We start from the raw sequence: 25,477 nt of genomic DNA on the forward strand, positions 1-25,477 counted from the left end.
GGACAGAAATTTAAGAACATAAAATATATTATATCAAAGCTGCATTTATTTAAGCTGAAATTTCAAAGCTAAAATTTTGAGGATTAAGTAACGAAGAGCCATGTTGTTAACAAACCATTTTGTTCTTGATAAGACACAGTTGGGCTTTTTGTAGTAACGGAAGCTGTGATAAGAAAAATTATATTCTTGTTGAAGTCAGCTCAAATATAACCTCGGTTTTGGCTCTTATCTTATAAATGATGAGAAGGTGAAAAGCCAGTTTAAAAATTATAACGATTTTTTTTGAAAAATATACTTTTACATGTTTAAATTTTGTTGATTTCCTACATAATAAATTTACATAAATAATAATGTATTAATAAAAAAAATGCAGTTTGTTAGGCACTAATTTACGTAATGATTATTACGAAAACTTCTTCTGTTCTCAACGCATGGAACGAACTCGTATTCTTAAATATTCAGTAAATGGAAAAATAAATTTTAAATATTTTACCAAAAATCATCCTCGAATATGTATTAATTTAAAATATATAATATTAATACAATAATAAACATGCTAATAAAGAAACATATTTGTTTTTACCAATATTTTTCTTACAACTTAAAATATAAATAACGTGATTCAGAGCTTATTTATATTATGTATATAACTTATAGCATATGAAAAATATAAAATAGTATAGTTTATTTCAAATTATTAACATATGATTTATGAATTAATAACGCTATTTATATAAATAATAATAAAATAAAACTTAAATAATCTAACAAAATTAATTAATTACAAATACAAAATAACATTAAGATCGCTATCGGCAGGTAAGGTGCCCATGAAGCTGGCAACGTTACCTCTTTGTACAGCCAAACGTATCCTTTGACAGAGGTACGTACCAGATCTTGGGTCACCTGTTAAGTCGGTTAGACGCCTGGATAGCTCTTTTACGAGTTTTTGTGCCGATGAACCCCAAGGACCCATCGTCTCCACCCCAAAGGGAACAAATATGTATCCATCACCGAGTGATATAATAGTTGATGTCAGATAGAATTAATGATTTGCATAACACACCAAATGCAACCTTTTTATACAATTATGTAATTTAAATATCATTGAAGCTTCTGTCCGTGCTTTCCCCCGTTAATTAGTACCGCACTTCCTCGGGATCTCTTCAAATTTGATGTACCTATTTGATGTATTTTGAAGATTTTGACTCTCTTTTAAGACACAGAAACCTTTTCGAAGCAAATAAAAAAAGAGCACACTGAATGTTCGCTTTTTTAACAGAAAGACCTTGATGACATAAGTTTAAACTTTTGTAACTGCTAATTAACTACATGACTAATTTAACAATTTCTAAATTATCAACACGAAGGTACCAGAGGCTCCTTTGCACAGGAATCCTGCTAGATTATGGGTACCCCAACGGCGCCTATTTTGCCGTGAAGCTAACATTACTGTGTTTCGGTCTGAAGGGCGCCGTAGCTAGTGAAATTACTGGGCAAATGAGACTTAACATCTTATGTCTGAAGGTGACGAGCGCACTTGAAGTGCCGCTCAAAATATTGGGCTTTTCGATAATCCTGAGCAGCACTGCATTGTAATGGTTAGGGCGTATCAATTACCATCAGCTGAATGTCCTGCTCGTCTAGTCCCATATTTTCATAAAACAAAAGCAACAACAAGTCATTTGACGTTAGATTTATCGCAGTGTATGTTGTTCAGAAATATATTATATCACATCAAGGTGATGAAGTAGCTTAAGATTACTGAACATGCGAATGAATAAGATGATTTCCCAAGAGGAAAAGTTTTCAATATTCTATTGTGTCTCGCAGTTAACCACGAAGTCATTACTTCGCGGCATCAAGCTGTGTATTCATACCTACTTGCGTACAGAATAAAGCGTTGATTATTTACTTTCTTTGATTATCTATTGTCGAAGTTGTTTGTTCATGTGGGACGAATTTTTGATAGTATTTTGAATGCACAAAAAAAACAACTTTTGAATTTGAATCGAAAATCATGGAGGCATACAATATTATTAATGTTCCTAAAAACAACATGTACTTTCTGTTTTTAGCAAAGATAAGTAACAATAATCTATATTTTGTGTTTGAATTTTAGTGATACGAGGGCTGCACTAAAAGTATCGGGAATGGAATATTTCCACTGTTCCTGTCATATTAAAATCTTTTTAATTGTAAACTCCTTGGTTCTAAAAATCGAATACCATTTATTTATTTAAAAAAAAAGATTCTCGGTCTTGTCACAAGGTCTTTTCAAATTTGTTTAGTCGTTGAGAAAATGGAATTGACTCGAGAAAATTCTAGAGCGATGATTTATTATGACTTTCGTTTTAACACAAAAACAGTGTGTTGACCGGATGATTTCTGCATTTGGTGATGAAGCCCCATCCAAAACCACAATTTATCGCTGGTTTGCTGAATTTCAACGAGGACGTGTCAAGCTCAGTGATGAACCCCGTCAAGGTCGTCCAAAAACTGCAGTCACCAAATAAATAAAACGTTGATGCTGTGCGTTAGCTGATTGAGGATGATCGACATGTGACAAACCGCGAAATTCAGGCAACTTTAGACATTGGCATGAGTCAAATACAAATAATCTTGAATGAACAATTAGGTGTCAAAAAGTTGTTTTCCCGATGGATACCGCATTTGCTCTGTGAAGAACAAAAAGCGGCTCGCGTTACTTGGTGCGTCAGAACTCTCGAAAGATTCCACGCAGGATCCTCAAATGCTGTATACAACATCGTATCAGGTGACGAATTCTGGATAAAGGCGTACGAACCCGAAACAAAAAACCAGTCACGAGTTTGGGTGTTCGAAAATGAGTTAAAGGCAACAAAAATTGTTCGTTCACGGTGTGTTGCAAAAAAAATGGTGGCCACGTTTGTCTAAACCGGCCATGTTGCGACTATTCTTGAGGGACAAAAAACGGTTAATACAGAATGGTATGCTAGCATTTGTTTGCCACAGGTCGTTTGTGAACTCCGTTAAGAGAACTGCAACCGCCGCATCATCCTCCATCACGGCAATGCGAGTTCTCACACCGCGCCCAGAACAAAAGAGTTTTTAGAGCAAGAAAACATAGAATTATTAGACTAAATTAAAGAATAAATTGCGTAGTCAGAGATTCTCATCACCTGAAGAAGCTGTGGACGTCTACAAAACAGCCATTTTGTAGACCCCAACTTCCGAATGGAATGGTTGCTTCAATGATTGGTTCCATCGTATGGAAAAATGTGTCAAATTTCGCGGAGAATCCTTCGAAAAGCAATAAATACATTTTTAAATAGTAATGTTGTGTCACTTCCTTGATTCCCGAAATTTTCTGTGCCGCCCTCGTATCTATGTTAAATTCAGAACCAGCTATTAAAATAATTTACGAAATTCATTCACCTATGTTTTCAGGTTGTTATAACATGATTCCCCTTATGGAATCAGAATCAGAAACAAAAAAAGTGAGTATGTTTGGCGACCCGACTCACCATCGGTGCCACCCAGTACCCGGGCTGCATGGTGTGAAATTGACGACCGAAGCTTCCCCTGGGGTGAGTCGACAGGCTTCAGAGGAGGGAAATGCTAATGTCGGTGTCAAAACATATAATATCGAGAAGAACTCAATTCGAACCCATCGTCGCATTGGCACGTGGAACGTCCGAGGTCTGCTAATGGCAGGCAAACTGGACATCGTGGAAAAGGAAATGGAATCACTTAACATCTCCATACTGGGCGTTGCTGAAACTCACATGCGTGGTAATGGCCACTACAACACTACGGCGGGAAACACCATGTACTTCTCGGGCTGTGAAGATTCGAGTAGGAACGGGGTCGGAATTATATTGCCGCCACACATGAATAAGTATGTCCTCGGTTATAACCCGGTGTCGGATAGCATCCTGACAATGAAGCTGAACACCAAGCCGTGTGTGCTGAATATTATACAAATATACGCGCCGACGGCACAAGCTCAAGATGAGGTAATTGACGACTTTTATGGGAAACTGGAGGAAACGCTGAATTCAATTCCTGGTCGGGAATTTAAATGATCCTTGGTGACTGGAATGCCAAAGTCGGTATTACACTTGCGGATGACCATATCAGAAGCACAGTTGGAAAATTTGGACTTGGCATTAGAAATGAACGGGGTGAACAACTGATCGAGTTCTGGACAGCCAGAAATCTCAGTATTATGAACACGTATTTTCAACATCATCCAAGACGTTTATACACATGGAGATCTCCAGGCGATAGGCACAGAAATCAAATCGACTTTATCATTCTAGATACCCGCTGGAGATCCTCAGTTTCGAATGTGAAAACCTATCCCAGAGTGCGGCTCTGACCATAACCTACTCGTGACCAATTTCTTGCTCCGCTTAAAGGCGCCTTGACGCCAATTGACAAAACCCAGAAGCCTGCAGCCTGCCCAGTACTACACGAGCTCGACCACATTGCTGAAAGATGGCGTACCTACTGTGAGCAGTTATACACAGATCCCCACTCAACGCCCGAAGTTACCCCGGTTTGGAGGGACCTGGCACTAGAGCCCAGGATTCTTGGTTCCGAGATATCTGATGCTCTACAGTCTCTCAAGAATAGGAAGGCACCAGGAAGCGACCAAATAATAGCAGAAGTGCTTAAAACTATGGGTGACCTGGGTGAAGAGACACTATACAATATTTGTTCACACGTCTGGCAAAACGGTGATTGGCCGCGGGACTGTTCGGAATCCGTAATTCTTCCGCTGCATAAGAAAGGGTCAACCAAGAGCTGCGGCAATTATCGAACCTTATCCCTCATCTCGCATGCCAGCAAAATTTTGCTTCATATTCTCAATAATCGCATCCACTACTATCTGCATTGGCAAATTCCGCAGGAGCAAGCTGGTTTTGTGAAGGGCAAGGGCACTCGGGAGCAGATTCTCAATGTCAGGCAGCTCATTGAGAAGGCATACGAGTTTGATACGCCAGTGCTAGTGTGCTTCGTCGACTACAGTAAGGCTTTCGACTGTGTCAATTGGAGTTGCTTATGGAGGGTTCTGCAAGAGCTTGGTGTACCAAATCATCTCATCGCTTTGCTTCGCACCCTGTATGGCTCAAGCCAAGGAGTTCTAAGAGTTGATAAAACAACCTCGAAACCCTTTAAGTTTCATCAAGGAGTGCGCCAGGGATGCATTTTGTCGCCCATTCTCTTCAACGCCTATGGAGAGCACATTATGAGACGTACCTGCGAGAACTGGGAGGGAGGCATCACAATTGGTGGCGTGAAAATCACCAACTTGCGTTACGCCAATGACACTACTCTTCTTGCAGCAAATGAGTCAGAAATGGCTGCACTTCTTGAACGTATGGAGCGGATTAGTGGAGAGATGGGACTTCCCATAAACAGGTCCAAGACCAAAGTCATGGTGGTGGATAGATCTGGGAAGTTGGAACTAACTGGTGCGCTGGGCCTAGAAATGGTGGACAACTTTATCTACCTGGGTTCCAACATAAGTAACGATGGTTCGTGCGAGAGGGAAATACGCAGGAGAATCGGCATGGGTAAGAGCGCTATGTGTCAGCTTGGAAGAATCTGAAGAGATCGCAACATTTCCGTAAAAACTAAGACCAAACTGGTACGGACCCTAGTCTTCTCAATATTTTCGTACGGCGCTGAGACTTGGACACTGAAAGCTGCAGACCGCAAACGCATTTACGCCTTTGAGATGTGGTGCTGGAGAAAGATGCTCCATATCCCCTGGACAGCATTTCGATCTAATCTCTCCATACTGCGTGAACTCTGGTTCTCCTCGCGATTGTCTTCCGAATGTCTGCGCAGAGTTTTAGAATACTTCGGTCACATCGCAAGGAAGGACGATGGAAACCTTGAGAGGCTCATTGTGGTCGGCAAAATAGATGGGAAGAGGCCTCGTGGCAGTCCAACACGATGGTCCGATCAGATCCACTCCGCCTTCGACTCGGTTCACAATGCCTTTCACACCGCCAGAGACAGAAATAGATGGAGAGCGATCATACGTGAGAAAGTGATACAGAGGGGTGGTCACGACCCTCAGTACTGAGGATTACGACGCAGGGAGGAGAGATAAGATGATTCGTAAGTTATAGGTAACTTTGGATTTTTTCCTATCGAGAAAACAACAACCAATTATTTTTATAAATTGTATGATTTATATGTGTATAACGTGACCAAACCTTTAATAATAATAATACAGAAAAGTAACCAACAAAAACCTTTTCCATTATAACCTACGTATCGCTGCCCTCGGCAACGTGATCACAAGGAAGCTCATTCCACAGCTTGGGTTAAGGTGGAAGTTGCTTGAAACCCCACTGTGGAGGAACGACACACATCCAGATGGTGGTGATCATATCTTAACTTGTGGCGTGTCATGCGAAGGTGGAATTCAGCGGCCGGAATTAGCTCAAACATCTCTTAGGAACACTCCCTGTGAAACTTGCGATAGAAGACATACAAAGAAGCGACGTCTCTACGCAACGCCAGGTGATCGAGCCATTCACAGAGCACTGGGTCTCCAACAATTCGAGCAGCTCTGCGTTGCATACAGTCAAATAGTTCGAGCTTATACAGGGGTGCGGCAGACCAGCGATGACAGCAATACTCTATATGAGGCAGGATACGCGGAGGTACTCACTCTCTTTCGAGTAACCCACGTGCTCTTTTGTCCTTCTATCCTATCGCCATCATTATCATCATCAGCTGGAAGACGTACACTGCTGTAAAAAGGCCACCCCTAAAGATCTCCACGACGACCGGTCCTACGCTGCCCTCGTCCAACGTATTCTGGCGATCTTGACCAGATCTTCTATCCTATATAAAAATAAAATAATCACATCGATGTTTGTACTTAAGAACTATTTTTCGTATTTCAAGATAAAAAATAATCAATGACTGGTAGCATAATATTTCAGTCGCATCATTTCCTTATCCGCCTTACAACTTATTGAATAATGTTCAAATGAAATAGGATCCTCGGGATTAATAACCATTGTTTAGAGGAAATTGGAAACAAGATACTAGTACCGTGACTAATACCATTTTATTTCTTAACGATATCAATAAATAATCGGGGAATTATTTCGCTACTACAATCTCTAATAAGGTTGTCGATATTCAGAAGTAATGTTCATGAATTGAGTCTCTGTTGCATAAATCATATAAAATACACTTAGTGGAAAATTTTATTGAAGTTACAAGGCTTTTCATAAAATTAAGAAACTCTTAATACTAATTCTAATAGGCTGCATAAAATACAAATACTTTTACGGCCGTTCCCAATATACTATATACAGATAAAGATAAATTACTACCTTCTATTGTCAGTAATCAATAATCTGAAGCTGTCCCAATATACCCGACAAGTCATTCTTATCGCCTTATATTGGGACGCTTGAATTGCAATTTTCATACAAACTGTTATCGCTGGTAAGCTATACGTCTTCCCATTGACAGAGAGCGTGTACGGATTAGGTGAGTTACAGTCGATAAGTTAATTAGGGGAGAAAAGTCAACAATAGTTACGATTTTCATCTCAAGTAGGCCACAACCGGAGATAGACTGAATATTGGGAACGGCCGTTAATGCTAAGCTATCGTCGACGACTAACGGCCTTTTTCAATAAAAGGCATAAAAAGGCATTTATTTTCTCAAAATTGATTCCTTTAGAATTCTTTTTGATGTCATTTCTTATACTACTAGATACTACTACCGCTTCGGAAACAAATGGCGCTCTGAGAGAGAAGAAGCGGCGCAAGAAACTCTCCCAGCATTCTTTTTTTTTTGCGCTCTTTTCAATAAAAATATACAATATTGTACAGTTGCTATAAAATAATCACAATCTAGTCCCAGGCTGTCCGATCATTTAGATATTCAGCAGTGGAGTAATAGGATTTACGACAGAGCCATTTTTTTATAAAACATTTAAATTTATTTATAGACAATGCCTGAACAGTGGCTGGGACTTTATTGTAGAAGTGTATACATTTACCCTTAAAGCTATTATGTATCTTATGAAGCCTACTAGAATTAGTTACAAGCAATCCCTTATTTCTAGTGTTATAATAATGAAAATCACTATTAAGAGCAAAAAGGTGACGATTTTTGAGAACATATATTAAATTTTCATAAATGTACTGACAATAAACAGTCATAATATTTATTTCTTTAAATTTTTCTTTGAGAGACTGTCTATAACCAAGCTGATATATAGCACGAACAGCTCTCTTTTGCAGAGCAAACACTATATCAATGTCAGCAGCATGACCCCATAGTAATATACCGTACGTCATGATGCTGTGAAAATAACTAAAGTACACTAATCTAGCGGTCGCAACATTCGTGTACTCTCTAATCTTTCTAACTGCATATGCCGCAGAGCTGAGTCTATCTGCTAGATGGGTAATATGTGGACCCCACTGAAGCTTTTTATCTAACGTGATACCCAGGAAGACCGTAGTGTCCACAAGTTCCAATCTCTGGTCATTTATAAGTACGTTGGTTTGTACCTCCGCTGTGTTTGGTGTAATGAACCGTAAACACTTTGTTTTTTTACTGTTTAAGTGCAGATTATTCGTCTCAAACCAACGCACTATCTTTGAGAGTGCATTGCTTACCTCGTCATCAATATCCGCACGTCGCTTCACTTTAAAAATAAGTGAAGTATCATCAGCAAACAATACAATCTCATGGCTATCATCTACCACAAACGGTAGATCGTTAATATATATAAGAAACAAGAAAGGACCGAGAATAGAACCCTGTGGAACACCTATTCGCACAGGTTTACCCGAAGACCGTTTGCCATTTACATCGACTATCTGAACTCTTTCGCTTAAATATGATTTTAACAGATTTAGGGCTCTAACCTATCTATCCTTAGTTTAACTTACTAGAGGTAGAAAAAGCTATCCTTTTACGCTTACTTATATTTCAATAACCTATCGACAGATAGCATTGGACTATAACTAATATTGGACATAACTATGGATAGATAAGATCTTGTCATTAAACAATGATCGCAATATATCCGTAACTAGGGATACGTTATTGAAAACTTGATTGTTGAGGACCCAGTGATCTTGCTGTTCACATAGGAACAGCTAGATCACTTGGCGTTGTGTACAGATCTCGCTTTATTGTGTCTTATACCGTATTTATTATGGGAAGTGTTGTGAAGACCTGTTTGAGCTTATTCCTGCTACCGAATTCCACCTTCACATGATACGCCACAAATTACAATATCATCCCCACCATCTGGATGTGTGGCGTTCATCTGGATGCGTTCCTCCACAGTGTGGTTTTCAATGAACTTTCTTCCATGTACAACCAAGCTGTGGAATGAGCTTCCTTGTCCGGTGATTCCAGCATGATACGACATGGGTACCTTCAAAAAATGTATACACTTTTCTGAAAGGCTGGCGACGTTCCGGTGATTCCTCTGGTGTTGCAAGAGAATGTGGGTGGCGGTCATCACTTAACATCAGGTAACCCTTAGGATCGTTTTCCTCTGGCATTGAAAAAAATAACGAGTGTAAATATTATATGTTAACACATCGCCCATGTAGCCCAAACCTAAATACCTAAAAAGGCAGCAATGTTCTTGTGAAACTTATGAAGAAATAATGTATTTAGCATCTTATCTGTTTTTAATACTCTTATTTTAATACAGTTGGACACGAGAAAGGGTGCTGGTTTGAGACGCAACTTGCGTCGACATTCTGGCTCCTTCTCATGTCCAAGTTAAGTCGGTTGGTGCTGGGGTTACTGCTTCGACTGCCTTAGACAGCAAACGCCTCAAATATGTCGGTCTCAGTGAGTCTTGTGCCGTTTGGTGTCAAGACACTTGGTCCAGAGGCGGGGAGAATGTACATAGTACTATCTACGCGACACAATAAGACTACTGGTGACCCAAGCGCTGTCAGCTATTTCAGGCAACGAATCAGCCTAGCTATCCAACGTGGAAATGCTGCCAGTATTCTTGATACACTTCCCCATAATGATAGTTGAATTTGAGAATAGGTCGATTGTGTCAGAGCTTGTCTATCTGTATAACAAATAGTAATAAAGGTATATATTTGATACCAATTATTTCTGAAACCCAATTGCAATTCCAATATCGTTAGCCACGACAGATATAGCACAGAATCAACTACGAGATATGAAACAGAATTAAAGCTAACGTTCGTATTTATCTCTGCAATATTCATATTTGCGGTTCTCACCTCAATATAGTTATCTGACATCTCTCTGTTTCACTTGGAAAAGCCTGTCTTCGAGATAGGACTTGATGATGAGGTAGAGAGAGTGTGGGAGTTTGTCTTTAACTTTGCACAATAGCCCTTTGTGCCAGACTCTGTCAAATACTTGGTGAACGTCTAAAAATGCCGCAGAGCAGAAAAGTTTCATTTCAAAGCAGCGTCTCAAATCAAATCAAAATCAGTTTATTCAAGTAGGTCACGAAAATGACACTTATGAGTGTCAAAAGAAATAAAATATTTTTCTTATTGAATTTACCGCTACTTCGTAAAGGGTTGAGCTGATGAGAAGAAGTAGCAAGAAACTCATTGCCACTCTTTTATATCAAGATTTACAGATCATTCTGATCTCGTGATGAACCCTATGCATTTGCTCGATTGTCGAGTGCTGTTTCCGAAACCCGAACTGGTGCTTTGGAATGATGTTGCAGTTAACTCATTGCCACTCTTTTATATCAAGATTTACAGATCAGTCTGATCTCGTGATGAACCCGATGCATTTGCTCGATTGTCGAGTGCTGTTTCTGAAACCCGAACTGGTGCTTTGGAATGATGTTGCAGTTAACCATGAGTTCATTCAAGCGGACTAAAAATATTTTTTCCCATAATTTTAATATCACTGGAGTTAAACTTATTGGTCGGAATGATGAAGCTTCATGAGGAGGTTTTCCAGGTTTGTGAATCATAATAATTTCCGATACTTTCCAGATTATGGGAAAATATGAAGTTCTCATGGTAGCATTAAAGAGTGAGGCAAGAAATGTTATGCATTTTCTGGGAAGATTTTTAAGAATTGTGGGAGTAATTAAATCAAATCCAGGTGCCTTGTTGGAATTCAGTCGTCTAATCTCATACGCGATTTCCTTTGGAGATGTGGGTCGGAGAGGCAGGCATAGCTGGAGATCTTGTCTAAGTACTTTATCAATCTCAGATTCATCGCCACCATCATTCACCTTGAATACATTTTCAAGATAATTGGCAAATACTTCTGCTTTCTCAGCGTCCGTTCGAGCCCATGAGTTTGATTGTTTGAGGGGAGCGTGATGTTCTTGCGGCTTTCCAAAGGATTTAGCAGCTTTCCAAAGCGACGTTTCGCCTTTTCCCTGAGGTGACAATCTTTCGAGAGTATTTCGGAATGAAGAATTTGTCTGTTCTTGCAACAGCTTCTTTAGCTGTTTTGCTGCTCGGTTGAAGGCGGTTTTATCTGCAGGATGGCGAGATTGATGCCAGATTCTTTGTAGTCTTCGTTTCTCTCTAAGGCTTTCTTTAATATCTGCTGATTGTAGTGGAAGGCAAGTGGAGACTGGTGAGTTTTTCCACGCCGATACTTGGATCAGGTTTGTGATGTACAAGCAAGCATTCTCAATATCCTCCGGAGTTTTCATAGGAACATTTAACTGGATATATTCGTCCAAGAAATTACGAAAGCCCTGCCAGTCAGTTTTTCCATGAGATAGAGTCAGATGGCTCGGCATGAATGACTGAAGTACTTAAGTTGTGGATTACCGGCGTATGATCACATGAACCGTCAAGGCTCGATTCAACAGTGGAGTAAAGATGGCTGATCCCCTTTGTCACAAAGAAGTCCAACAAATCTGGAGTCTTGTTAATATCTTATGCTTAGGTGAACGGCGGTCAATGTAATCGGACCTGCTCGGTCATCAAATCTTATGGTAGTAGCCTAAATATGTTGGGTAGAATATGCCTCCAGCATGGTATGTTTTGGTTTGATCTTATCACTATTGCGGTGCCCGCATGAGCTTTGCCTATGTCAAGATGAGGCGTAAAGTAGATGTTGAAATCCTTCATTCGGTACAGACTATTTTTTGAGGAATGTGACTTGGATATAAGAACTATGTCAAGATGATTATTTTTAATTACTTCTTCAAGTTCAAGTATGTTCGATGACAGCCCATTGATGTTCCACGTTGCTATACGTAAGGGGATTACGAATGTAGTTTAGAGACAACGGACGTCAATAGGTTTAGGAGAGTACCTATTTGTTGAATGAGTTGGTCTATCTTTTCGGATTGTTTTGTTAAGATTTGTTCAATCCGACTTTGTTGAGGGTTGGGTTCAGTTTCACAGTCAGTGTTAGGGCTGCCTCTATTTGCTGCAATATCAGAGTAGCTTCGCTTGTCACGGAGTTGGGTGGGATTAGGTGCTAGCGAGGGTTTGTTGGGATGATTTTGTGGTTCAGTTTGTTTAGTTAAGTTCATGTCGTTCATTGAAGGTCGAACAGGCTGTTTTCTGTTTTGGTTTGCCTTTCTGGACGCGATTTCCAAATAAACCTGACAGCCTTTATAGTTTGCAGGATAGTCGCATGTGCACAAAGCACACTTTGCTGGAGATTTGCGATCTTTCTTTGGACAATCAGCGGTCTTGTAATAACTTAACGTAATCTTTAAACTAACGTAAATTTAACGTATCTATAGGGCCGCATGCAGTTATTTTTGAGTTGCTGGCAGTGCTGGCATTGAACAATTGTTTTGGCTTTTCGAGGGTCTTCTATTTTTACTCGCTGGTGGTGGATACACTCTTTATTTTTCACTGCTTTGTTGTTATTATTTGGTTCCAAATTGACGAAAAATGTAAAAGATGGAGTTTTGTCTGGACCATATCGGGCGTTAATTATTTCTCCACGGACTTTATTACCAGTACCTTCTATCGCATCGATTATTTCACTATGAGGTGTGGTATAATGAAGTTTCTTTATTACTATGCGATATGCCTTCTTTTCTTGTGGCGTAAACGTGTGACCTATCAAACTTTTGGCCCTTACTGCCGATATCACATCCTTGTAGGTTTCCGGGCAATCTACAAGAACTCGCAGTAAATTTTTGTTTGCTATTCTTATTTTAAATAGTTTGGCATCACATATTGATTCTATAAGTTTTGACAATTCATTTACGTCTTCTATTCCATATAGAACGATAGGCGGAGGCTTATTCGTTTTTAGGTTCGGTGTGGGGTTCTTCTCATTTAAGGCTAGAGGAGAAAACCTAATTGATACTGGCACGGGAGTGCTGTTTGGTGGTGAATGGCTTGTTCTTTTCCGCTTGTTAGTACCTGGCACCCGCTGCCAGGGTGGAGGTGCTTGCTGGGTGCATGGGTTGTCAGTCATATCTAGTGTGTCTCTTGATTGTAGTTCTGATTGGTTGACAGATTTAGACATATCGCTAAGAGAAGCTGAGCGTGTTCTATTAAATAGTACGGTATGGAACACTTGTTGAGTGAGGGTTTTTTGACTGGTTTTGGGTGAGGTAGTTTTATTGTATTCGTTCATATTAGTTTTTATTCCCACGAGTAAGGTCGAATTCAGTAGTCACTCTAAAGGTGACGCCTATTCTTGAGAGAAGGCATTGCTTCAACGACACGTCGCCCAGTGTGTCGTTGTTGGTCGCTAAAGACTGAGTTAACCCATCAGACATTCATCCTATTAGCGCGTGCCTCACTGTAGGATTGGGGGATTAGTTAGAGAGGTTACCTTCCTCGTGGTCCGAGTGGCGAAGCTCAAACCCCCGTTCCTGCAAAACATGACCGCAGGTTTACGTTCTGGGGTAGCCAGTTAAGGCTACACTCCGGTTTTTTTGTCGGGGTTGTCTCCCTTATCTAGAAAGTCGGTTTTAAGGCGCCAACAATTCGCCTGTGCCCTTCATACTTCGCTATTACAGTCATGAGGTAGGTGGAGATGTGTGACACTCATAAGGGACTGTAACATTGCCCGGGGTAGACGAACCACCTGAAAGTTCACATGGATCCACCCCTAGCCTGTACGTCGACAGAACTACAGGTAGCGAGGACGTGTATGATCAGACTGGATGATGCGCGCCAGTAGCTATCTCAGAATTTATTAGATGTATATGCTCTAGAAATGATAAGAATATACACCACCGAGGCCTGACATCATCTCCCCCCCCCCCAATTAATTAATTATAATAATCTAATATATAAAATTCTCGTGTCATGGTGTTAAACTTTGAACTCCTCCGAAACCGCTTGACCGATTCTCATGAAATTTTGAGTGCATATTTGGTGATGTGAGAATCGGACAACATATATTTTTTATCCCCCTAAATGTTAAGGGTGGTCCACATGATTTTTTTTTTATTTTTTTTACATTTTTTTAAAGTTGTTTGATTATGAGTCAACATAAAAAAATACATACAACTTCTAATTTCCACCCATCTACGATCAACAGTTACTTTTGTATCGCGAATTTAACATCGGCAATACAACGTTTGCTGAGTCAGCAAGTATATAAATATATATTTAAACTTATTACAAAATAACTGAATACTATTCTTTAAAACAAGGTAACTAAAAAGTTGATAAATAAATTTTCTCTGCAACATTTTGAAGTTTGTGACAATTATCACCAGGAATTAATTCAAACAGCTCTTTGGAACTCTTCCCCGTGATAAATGCGGTAAAAGACACACAATGAAGCGATGTCTTTATGCAACTCCAATACATCTAGACGTTCACAGAAAATAGGATCCGCGACAATTCTAGCAGCTCTCCGTTGTAGTGTTTTTTTATGAAAATAGGGAAGAGACGAGCAGAACAACAGTACAACTGCGCTCGTCACCTTGAATGGCGGCTCATGTATTTCAAAGAGCGCGGCTGACGCAATCCCAACGCGCGTTTGGAAGAAAAATCTCAAAGCGCGCGTTTAACGCGCTTGATCAGAAACGAGCGCTTGCGTGTGTACACCTAGATAAGAACTACTGGTTCTCAAAACGCGAGTTACCAAAGCGCGCGCTTCAGAACGCCTAATGTGTACTCGCCCTAAGTCTCATTTGCACAGTAATTTCACTAGCTACGGCGCCCTTTAGACTGAAACACAGTAATGTTTACACATTACTGCTTCACGGCAGAAATAGGCGCCGTTGTGGTACTCATAATCTAGCCGGCATCCTGTGCAAAGGAACCTCCGACTGGTGTCTGTCAAACTGTGCGTTAGAATTTTGTCTCAGAATTATACTTGCAGAAATAAAAATCTGAAATTAAAAAATGTTAAGGGTCGGATAAAATAAAAGGATAATGTAACTCTAAATCCTTAGATTTAGCATAACTCTCCGCTGCACTCTAACTAGATACCATAGGGGTAGTCGCAAAGTGCGGCAACTAATACTACGCCCAAGTGGGCGTATCCGAGCCATTCTCGAACAATGTGTGAAGTTGACGTGCCACTTGTTCTGTTATACTTTGCTATTAATTGCAACTAAAATGCCAGATTGCGTAGTAAAACTTTGGAAAAATAATACTACAAGAAATAAAAAAGATACTGGGATCACATATCATCAGTAAGTATTTTGTATTTTATTAATTTCAATGTAAAATAACACGAAGCGTATGTTACAAAATTTGAAAATTGCCATAAAGTGTCAAGATGTCATGCACACAAGCATCTAATAGTCGCCGTAATAAATAAGCTATTGTTCTTAGGAAGTGCGGTATCTAGTGGGAGCGCAGCGGAGACCAATCCTTTATCCAAGCTCAGAATTATACAAAAAGAAATAAAAATCTTAAATTAAAAATATTAAGGGGCACGAATCGAAATAAAAACTATTGTATCGCTCAAATTGGATCGAACTGCACACAGTTTTTTATTATGACAATAAGGGACGAGACGGGCAGGCCGTTCAGCTGATGGTAATTGAAACGCCCTGCCCATTACAACGCAGTGCCGCTCAGAATTCTTGAAAACCCCAAAAACTCTGAGCGGCACCACAACTGCGCTCGCCACCTTGAGACATGATGATGTTAAGTCTCATTTGCCCAGTAATTTCACTAGCTACAGCGTCCTTCAGACCAAAACACAAAAATGCTTACACATTACTGCTTCATGGCAGAAATAGGCGCCGTTATGGTACCCATAAACTAGCATCCTGGCATCCTGTGCAAAGGTGCCTCCCACTGGTAAAGTCTGCCGTAAGAATTGATTAATAACGGTTCAGTAGTTTAGGAGGGAAAGTCAACCAGGCACCATGGTCACCATCAGTGAGGCGAAATTTTTATATATAAAGATTTAAGTTTGATTAAAGAAAGGTCGACCGAACTGTATGTTATATAAATATAACATGTCTATTATGTATATATACTATGTGAAGTCTCTACAGGCGACCTTTAAATTGACCCAGTTTTAATTAACAACTGGTTTACACAATATGTACAAACTATTGAGAACCTTTCACTACGGGGGCGTAGCTCAGATGGTAGAGCGCTCGCTTAGCATGCGAGAGGTACCGGGATCGATACCCGGCGCCTCCAAGTGTTTTTTATATAAATAAATCTCTTAGTATATATTATTTTTTATATTATTTGTGTAACTAGCTTCCTAATATTAAATTGTTTTAAAGCCGTGTAAAATGTTGCTTTTCCCTTGCAGGGCGTTACGTATTGTCTATCCGGATATTGTGCCACCAATTTGTAGGAATGAGACTTGTAATCAAAAGTTTTTGAATTATGAATATAGCATGAGATAAATTTTCACAATACGAAGAACGCCAAAGTAGATTTTTGCGTAACATTTTAGAGTTATACTACTAAGTGAACTACGTAATATTTAAAGTCAAAATAATTGATACACACATCATAAGAAAATAATTTGCATTTATTAAAAATTTCATAATTTGTCAACGAAATGACACTTATGAATGTTAAGATATCTTTTCTTTTACCAGTTAACGCCTTTGGAAATGGTTGAGCTTTAATGAGAAGAAGTGGCAAGAAACTCATTGCCACTCTTTTAAGTCAACATTTACAGCTTCGTTGTTTTACAAATCGTTTCAATTACAATATATATGTAAAATGATGCAACAAAATACTCAACGCCTAAACACGAGTAACTTTAAAATATAAATGTAAATTTCATCAATCCGCACACACTGGTATTGGGTGAGCATTACTTTTTTGTATAATATTTATGTTACACAACGTTTTTAATTCAAACTCAAATATTTTTATTCAAAATAGGATTAAAAATCAATGAACGTCAAAAACCCATTCAAAATAGCCTTGCGGGCTTTATTATTTACAAATAAGGACTACAATAAGTAATATCGTACAACAAACTATTGTATTTTAAAAACATTAGAACCTGAGGTTTTCCGTATCAATACCAGTCTGTGGTATCATTAAGAAAATTATTTATGTTATAATAACATTTCCCACACAAACGTTTTTAACATTTCTTTTAAATTTCGTAACACATTGTTTTGTACATCATCTAGGATATGATTTGTAAAAGCATATACTCCACCCAATAAAAGATTTACTAACTTGACTTAATCAAGTAGTAGGCATAACAAGTTTATGTTTGTTCCTCGTGTTAACATTTAATCATAAGCAGTTTGTTACTTTAAGTGAAATCCCTCACTTCTGGGATTTAAGAATACATTTATACGAAACTTTACAGACAACGCGCGATTTGAACCCGCGCCTCTACCTGAGCCGGTTATCAACTGTAAAGTACATCCTGTAAATGGAGCCACAATCCGACAGTAGAACAAACATACCCAGATTTACGGATCATGTGGTCGCTTTTGGTCGGTAAGAGCACTGGGACGTAACCCGAATCACCTACCTACCTCTTGGCGATTTGGACTCTTTAAACTGTTATTGGAGTAAAATATCGAACAGGCCAAGCCACGCCTTTACAGCTTCAATAAATGTTGAATGTAAGCCTAAAGCAAAGTGAGGCTTTAATATTTCTTCCGTAGAAATTTTCTTTCCACGCTTCAATAAACTTGTGAGGAAATAAATCAAGTTGTGGTCACTCCGCGCGGAGGTGATAGATCCCTTTTGAAGGCCCATTTCGTCGCTGTTAAAGAGAGTCATCAATCCGACCTAACGCCTCTATGGTCGACTTGTGTTATTTACGAGAAAAAAGCTTTACAACGCAAATAGCTGCCTTATTAACTGAGTAATAGATATTAAATTCCCTAATTAGCTATTGAAAATAATATGTTATGTTTTTAAAGTGATAACCCTCACTTCTAGGAATAATACACAAATAAAATTTGAAAAATAAAATTTAAGAACGATGCGGGACTCGAACTCACCACTTCCGGTGTTCCGTGCCGGTGCTCTAACCAACTGAGCCAACCGTTCGAGTAGCGTATAGTTATAAAATCTTGTTTGCTTTGTTCAACTCTCAGGTTGTGGCTTCATCTACAGGATCTACTTTACTTTCTTCTAGGATTAATAGCCACAACCTGAATTTTATTTGTGTATTAATCCTAGAAGTGGGGGTTATCACTTTAAAAACATAACATTTTGTTTAGATTTACAAGAGCGACATCTCAAGTCATTTTCCTAATATTCAAATATTGGGGTTGAACAGGTTATCAACTGTAAAGTAGATCATTAATCGGCGATGATTGGACGGTTACGGTTAACAGTTAAAGTTATGACGTCATGTAAAAATTCACACACACAGAGTTAAGGATAACGACAGGAGTTGGAGACGTTTCGGTAAAAGTGAAAAGATTGAAGTGGAGATGGGCTGGATATACCATAAGAGGAATTGATAAGGAGAGCAAAAGGGTCTGGCATCCAAAAATTGAAAGAAGAATGAGAAGATGGCAAAATAAAAGATGGAGAGACGACATTGAAAAGACAGGCGGAAAGTTGTGGAGTAGGACTGCAAAGGACAGAGTATCATAGAACTGTTTTATTTTATGAGAATAAGGACGAGACGAGCAGGACGTTCAGCTGATGGTAATTAATACGCCCTGCCCATTACAAAAATCCAAAAATTCAGAGCGGCACTACAACTGCGCTGGTCACCTTGAGACATAAGATGTCAAGTCTCATTTGCCCAGTCATTTCACTAGCTACGGGACCCTTCAGACTGAAACACTGTAATGGTTACACATTACTGATGCACGGAAGAAATAGACGCCGTTGTGGTACCTATATTCTCCTCCGCCTCCCACTGGTAACTGGTAACTGGACACATATCATAAGTAAGTATTTTGTATTTTATTAATTTCAATGTAAAATAACACGAAGCGTATGTTATTCAAAATTTTAAAGTTGCCATTGAGTGTCAAAATCCACGCACACAAACATCTAATAGTTGCCGTAATAATAAAGCTATTGTTCTTAGGTAGTGCGGTATCTTGTTGGAGCGCAGCGGAAACCAGTCCTTAAATCTCAGTTTATAAACGTTCACATTTTACTCTCTGTCGGTAATTGAAGTAACGACTGAAGTGACAGTTCTAATTATAAAGTAACATTTATTATTTTATGAAGAAATTATATACAAGTTCTAACATAAATCAAATTATTCGTCAACCGTTTGCTAACAACAAAATATTATTTAAAATCCCCTGTCACATAATAATAATGACATTTTACAGCTTCTAATACCACCAATTAATTTACCAGCCGTAGTCAGTTAGAGTAAGTTGTAAATCGGCTTACATTCAGCGACAATTGCCAAGCCGGTCGTTGAAAGTCTTCCGGATGGCACTCCAGTGAATCATTTGATTAGTTTTTTTAAGAAGAGAAGCCTTCATCATTCCTTTTCATTATAAGCCATAGACTTACTACCTTTAATAACTGCTGTCTTTATATCTTCATCACCAGGTAAGGTACTTATCTTCTGGAGAATGTGACACTTAGTTTTACGTCCCGGTAGTCCTAACACAAAAAATTTGAGACCATTACCTATAATTAAATAAATACTAGACATATGGAATCGCGGACTTTTTTGTAGATATTGATAAGTTCTATAATACTCTAGAACATTTTTTTGTTCTATTATCAATAGTTACCGCAGCGCACGCGATGACAGATATTTCATGACTATTTTTTTCACACCTTGGGTTATATTATTGCATTTTAGTAGGTATGCCTATTTTTTTTAAAAGTTTTATAGCCTATGTCACTCAGCAAAGATGCAGCTTTCTAACGGTGAAAGAATTTTTGAAATCGGTCCAGTAGCTTTTGTGTGAAAACATTACAAACATACATACAAAAACACAAATGCTTACTACTCTTTATAATATTAGTTTAGATTACAAAGTCATAAAAGAAATTTATTAATTTAAAACACTATCACCATTATGGAACAACAGACGCTCTGAAATCAAATAAACTTTTAGTTTCGCAAGTCTTACGTCTGCAGTGGAGTAGTAAGCATGTTAATATATTATGCTTTTAGAACATGATGGGAATGGAGCGACCGCCCTCGGGCTTATTCACTAATAAGTTTTATTGTATTGTGAGGAATACAAATATTTGAATTTGAATTATTGCGGATACATTCAAAAAAATTAACAATAATCATGAGCTTTTTATTATCTAAAGCTAAGTAAATACTAGTTACCAAGAAATTATTTCTAAATTAATTTTATTTTTGTATAAATTGGAAGCAATTTAGTATTGTATTTTTCCTCTAGCTTTGTGAATGTACAAGTTACTTAGCTATTCGTGCTAAAAGCTCATGAATATGTACGAGCTTTGACAAACTGCAAAGTCACATTTATTGAACGTGAATGTTCCAAACGTATCGCAGCATTTCAAATCTGTTACGATTCGTTTAGAAACTCCAAAAGTGTTTTAGATACTCAATTTTTTAATTCCAGGACACTTTTAAGTCCCTACTGCTTTATTATATTATTATTACGCTCTGTACCGATCGGTGGCAGATCACTGCCCTGGTTCAATGCGTCAGTTAAAGCAGCATCTGACTGCAAAAAACAGGGTATCGAACTTGGGTTGAGGCACTGGGCTCAAAGGATCTGAACTGTATAGTTCTAAAGAGGAAATATAACCGTACCTCCAGATTCTTTAAGCGGCAAATCACCCGTGTGAAAGCACGTTGTCAAAATCGGCGAGCCGATTTCCAATTACCCGACTGGAACACGCAAGTTCTGGTCGTTGTCGAAAGTTGCTCGTGGTAACTTCAACCAGCCCTCCCTGCCGCCGTTGCACATGAGGAATGACACTCTGGCCTATACGGCAAAAGAGAAAGCCGATCTCTTGTGCACTCTTTTCGCCTCCAACTCGACTCTTGACGACAACGGAAAAACACCGCCGACCATCCCGCGGTGTCAGAGCTCTATGCCTGAAGTACAGTTCAGACAGAAAACTGTTAGGCGAGCTCTGTTTTCGTTGGACGTCAGGAAGTCGAGCGGGCCGGATCGCATTTCTCCAATCGTGCTTAGAACGTGTGCCCCTGAGTTGACGCCGGTGCTAACGCGTTTATTCCGGCACTCTAATCAAAAGGCGTAGTCCCTGACTCGTGGAAGTCAGTCCTTATCCATCCGATCCAAAAAAAAGTAGACAGTTCGGATCCGGCAAACTACAGGCCTATTTGTTTTACCTCCCTGCTCTCCAAAATCATGGAGAGCATAATTAACCACCAGCTCTTGGTATACCTAGAATGTTGGACATCTCCAACATAAATTGGTATGCAGACGACAGCACTGGTGTTGCCGTATACACGGGCCATGCAGTTCTCGGCAAATCGTTGACCAGTTCCGGAAGATACTTGTGTATACCTAACACATAGATGGGTGGCCGCTATTGAAAGCAAGGGGGAAAGCCTGGCAATTAGCCTGGATATAACGAAGGGCTTTGATCGTATATGGCACAAGGTGCTCCTCTCAAAACAATCCATCATTTGGGCTACCCGAGAGCTTATGCAAGTGGACCTCCAGCTTCCTCACTGGGCGCAGCATACAGGTCGTTGTCGACGGTTATGACTTGAACACGAAGCCCGTGAACACTCGTGACTGTGTGCTATCTCCTACGCTGTTTCTTCTGCATATCAATGATATGTTGGACATCATTGGTACATCATCCAACATAAATTGGTATGCAGAAGACAGCACTGATGATGCCATAAACACGGGCCATCCAGCTCTCGGAAATCGTCGACCAGTGCCAGGAGATACTTTTGTCTTCTATCGAGTCCTCTCTTGAGAAGAGTCGCGGAATGGGGTGAATTGAACCTTATCAAATTTAACTCCTAGATAACTCAAGTTTGCACGTTTACCACTAAAACCCCCCTTTGTTTTATAACCGCTCATCGACAGCACTTCCCTTAAAGCCTCGCCTAGTATCGGAATACTGGGTCTGGAAATCTCGAGCAATTGCCAATTCCGTCTGGAGAGCAAAGCCAAATTGGCTTCGAAGAAGCTTGGTATCATTAATAGAGCACGGCAATTCTACACTCTACAAAGCGCAGGTCCGGCCACACATCAAAGTGCTGTCATTTCTGGTCTGGCGTATCCCAGTATCAGCTCGATCCATTTGACCGCGTGCAACGCAGAGCAGCTCCAATTGTCGGGGACTCAGTACTCTGTGACGGCTCGATCACTTGTCGTTGCATAGAGACGTTCGCGTTGCTCCATTGTGTGTCTTCTACCGCATTTACCAACAACAGTCGCGCCATCATGGTGTCCCGGTGAAATCACAAAGTACCTGTGTATATGGGTGAAATATATCCCTGAGTGGTAACTAGCCTCACGTGGGGGTAAATCAGTGATTTTGTATACTAAGTACTGTAACACCTTTCTTAAAGATTAAAGCAGTGTATCTGTTACTCCATTGCTATTATTTATTCTATGGTTTTGGGCTAAATCTAATTCATTTATTACGTTCAAATATTCAGGTGAAAAAGTTCTCTGCATTCCATTTAAATAATAAAGTTAAATTTCCTCTGAGCTAGTATACAGCACTATATTACTCGCGATTCCATTACTCAGGTCACACGTCACCTTCCTGCTTTGCTATTGGCACATACAAATTACAACTGAGGTTAGAAGCCAACTTCAAACTAATAGAATTTGTTATCAAGCATCTAGAGAGACCTCGAACATTCGATGGCTAACGCAATCGATTCAATTTCGTCCATTCTAATAAAACACAATAGCTGTAGCGAGAAGACTGACAGTTTAATTTGGTAGCAGAACGTGGTTATAAACCACAGACAATTCCATAGATAGATAGAGAATCAATCTTAAATACAATCAGTGGGAGGCTGCTTTACACAGGATGCCGACTAGGTTATGGGTACCACAACGGCGCCTATTTCTGTTGTGAAGCAGTAATGTGTAAACATTACTGTATTTCGATCTGAAGGGCGCCGTAGCTAGTGAAATTACTGGGCAAATGAGACTTAACATCTTATGTCTCAAGGTGCCGCTCAGAATTTTTGGGTTTTTCAACAATCCTGAGCGGCACTACTTTATAATGGGCAGGGCGTATCTATTAATATAAAAAAAGTTTTTGGTAGCACAGCGTGGTTTTAAACCTCAGACAAGTGCATTAGAGAAATAGAGAATCAATATAAAATACAAGTTATTCACGTTAAAACAAAATATACTTGGTGTAGCTTTATCATATTTCTATATTTTGGTAATATTCTAACACATTCGATGGTCAGAGATTATGTCAAAACATCAATTAATAACTCGCTTTAAATTTGTATGGTAAAGTCATGTGTAGAGGATTGATAGAAGTAGATTGACTGAATTGTAAAGTCCTAAATTAGATAACAGTATTGGGAAAGGTCGCCCTAGGTATAAATTCCACTGTCAGTGGGAGGCTCCTTTGCACAGGATGCCGGCTAGATTTTTGGTACAACATCGGCGCCTATTTATGCCGTTTCTGTCTGAAGGGCGCCGTATATGGTGAAATTATTGCGCAAATGAGACTTAACATCATGTCTCGAGGTGTCGAGCGTAGTTGTATTGCCGCTTAGAATTTTTGTGTTTTTCAAGAATCCTGAGCGGCACTGCATTGTAATTGGCAGGGTGTATCAAATACCATCAACTGAACGTCCTGCTCGTCTAGTCCCTCATTTTCATTAAAAAAAACTGAATCGTGCGGATTCTATACATATCGGTGTATTATTACTGAAAAATTAATAAAAATAGCACACTGACTATTTTCTATTTATTTTTGCGAAACAAACAGCTTTCGTTTAATAAACATAGATAATAAATATTTTATTGTAACAAAAAGATAAATAAAAGAGAAGCTTACAAAATAAAATGTATCACTTACTGTAAGGATATTACAAATATTCTCTTAAAGATCACAGATAGTCTCCCAAAGAAAAAAATTAAGATTTTCATTATTACAACACTAGAAATAAGGGATTACTTGTAACTAATTCTAGTAGGCTTCATAAGATACACAAAAGCTTTAAGGGTAAATGGATACACTTTTATAATAAAGTCAGCCACAGCCTGGGACTAGATTATGATTATTTTATTGCAATACCAATGGCAGAACAATATTGTATATTTCATTAAAAAGAGCGCAAAAAAAGAATGCTGGGACAGTTTCTTGCACCGCTTATTCTCTCTCAGAGTGCCATTTGTTTCCGAAGCGGTAGTTGTATATTGAAGAAATGGCAACAAAAAATATTCGTTAATTCCCACTACTACAAATTTTGAGAATATAAATGCCTTTTATGCTATTATTCTTTCGATAATTGAAATGAAAAATTACGAAATGTCTGTAATAATTACTATAAAAGGTGCAATCACATATTGTAACAAAAATTTAGTACTATGAACAGAAATAAAATAGTATCAATAGATGTAAAAGTAACTGATGCTGCTGAATTCTTTATAAATACATTTCTAGCGTTAATAAATATAATTCTAGAATAATAATATTTTTTTAAGTTATTTATAAAGCGCGATATTTAAAAAATAACTAATGTATTACTCAACGTACTTATTTTGCAGGCAACATATAAAATATTTTATCTACACCCATGCTTAGTGAATAGTGAATACGATCTTGACTTATTCAAGACGACACCATTTCAATTTAGACGTCAAGTAAATAAAAACTTTTAATTTATATAAAGCAAAGTAGGTTATATAATATTATATTAAATGTAGGTAAACGACTATTCACAATAAATAGTTATTATTTGTGAAAACTTGTAAATAGCTATCTGCTGTATTATAGATTAATTTTTAATATGTATCTAGCTGTAAGTTTTCTAAAGTTGTAAAATAAAAAAATAAAATAAAATGCTTTAAATCCTCTATTGAAGATTCTAAAACACTTAGCTCGTTGCCAACATTAAAACACCCAATGTTCTTATAACCATTACATCATCCAAACGAGTGGTGTAATGAAATTCAGTACAATATTAAATCATCCGTTTTCATAATAACACTCATTTGGATGATATT

The 25,477-nt window shown here is 38.7% G+C and overlaps 1 protein-coding gene and 1 non-coding gene across 2 annotated transcripts in view; one reads left to right on the forward strand and one right to left on the reverse strand.

Moving 5' to 3' along the window:
* The window catches only part of LOC126964737 (uncharacterized), a 191,548-nt gene that overhangs the window by 144,448 nt on the left and 21,623 nt on the right, over positions 1-25,477 (reverse strand). The gene's annotated exons all lie outside the window — the stretch shown is intronic.
* Positions 16,499-16,571, forward strand: Trnaa-agc (transfer RNA alanine (anticodon AGC)). Its single transcript has one exon. It is a non-coding gene; the product is annotated as a tRNA-Ala (tRNA).

This window comes from Leptidea sinapis, chromosome 5 (genome assembly GCF_905404315.1).
Source record: "Leptidea sinapis chromosome 5, ilLepSina1.1, whole genome shotgun sequence".
Taxonomy (NCBI): Eukaryota; Metazoa; Arthropoda; class Insecta; order Lepidoptera; family Pieridae; genus Leptidea; species Leptidea sinapis.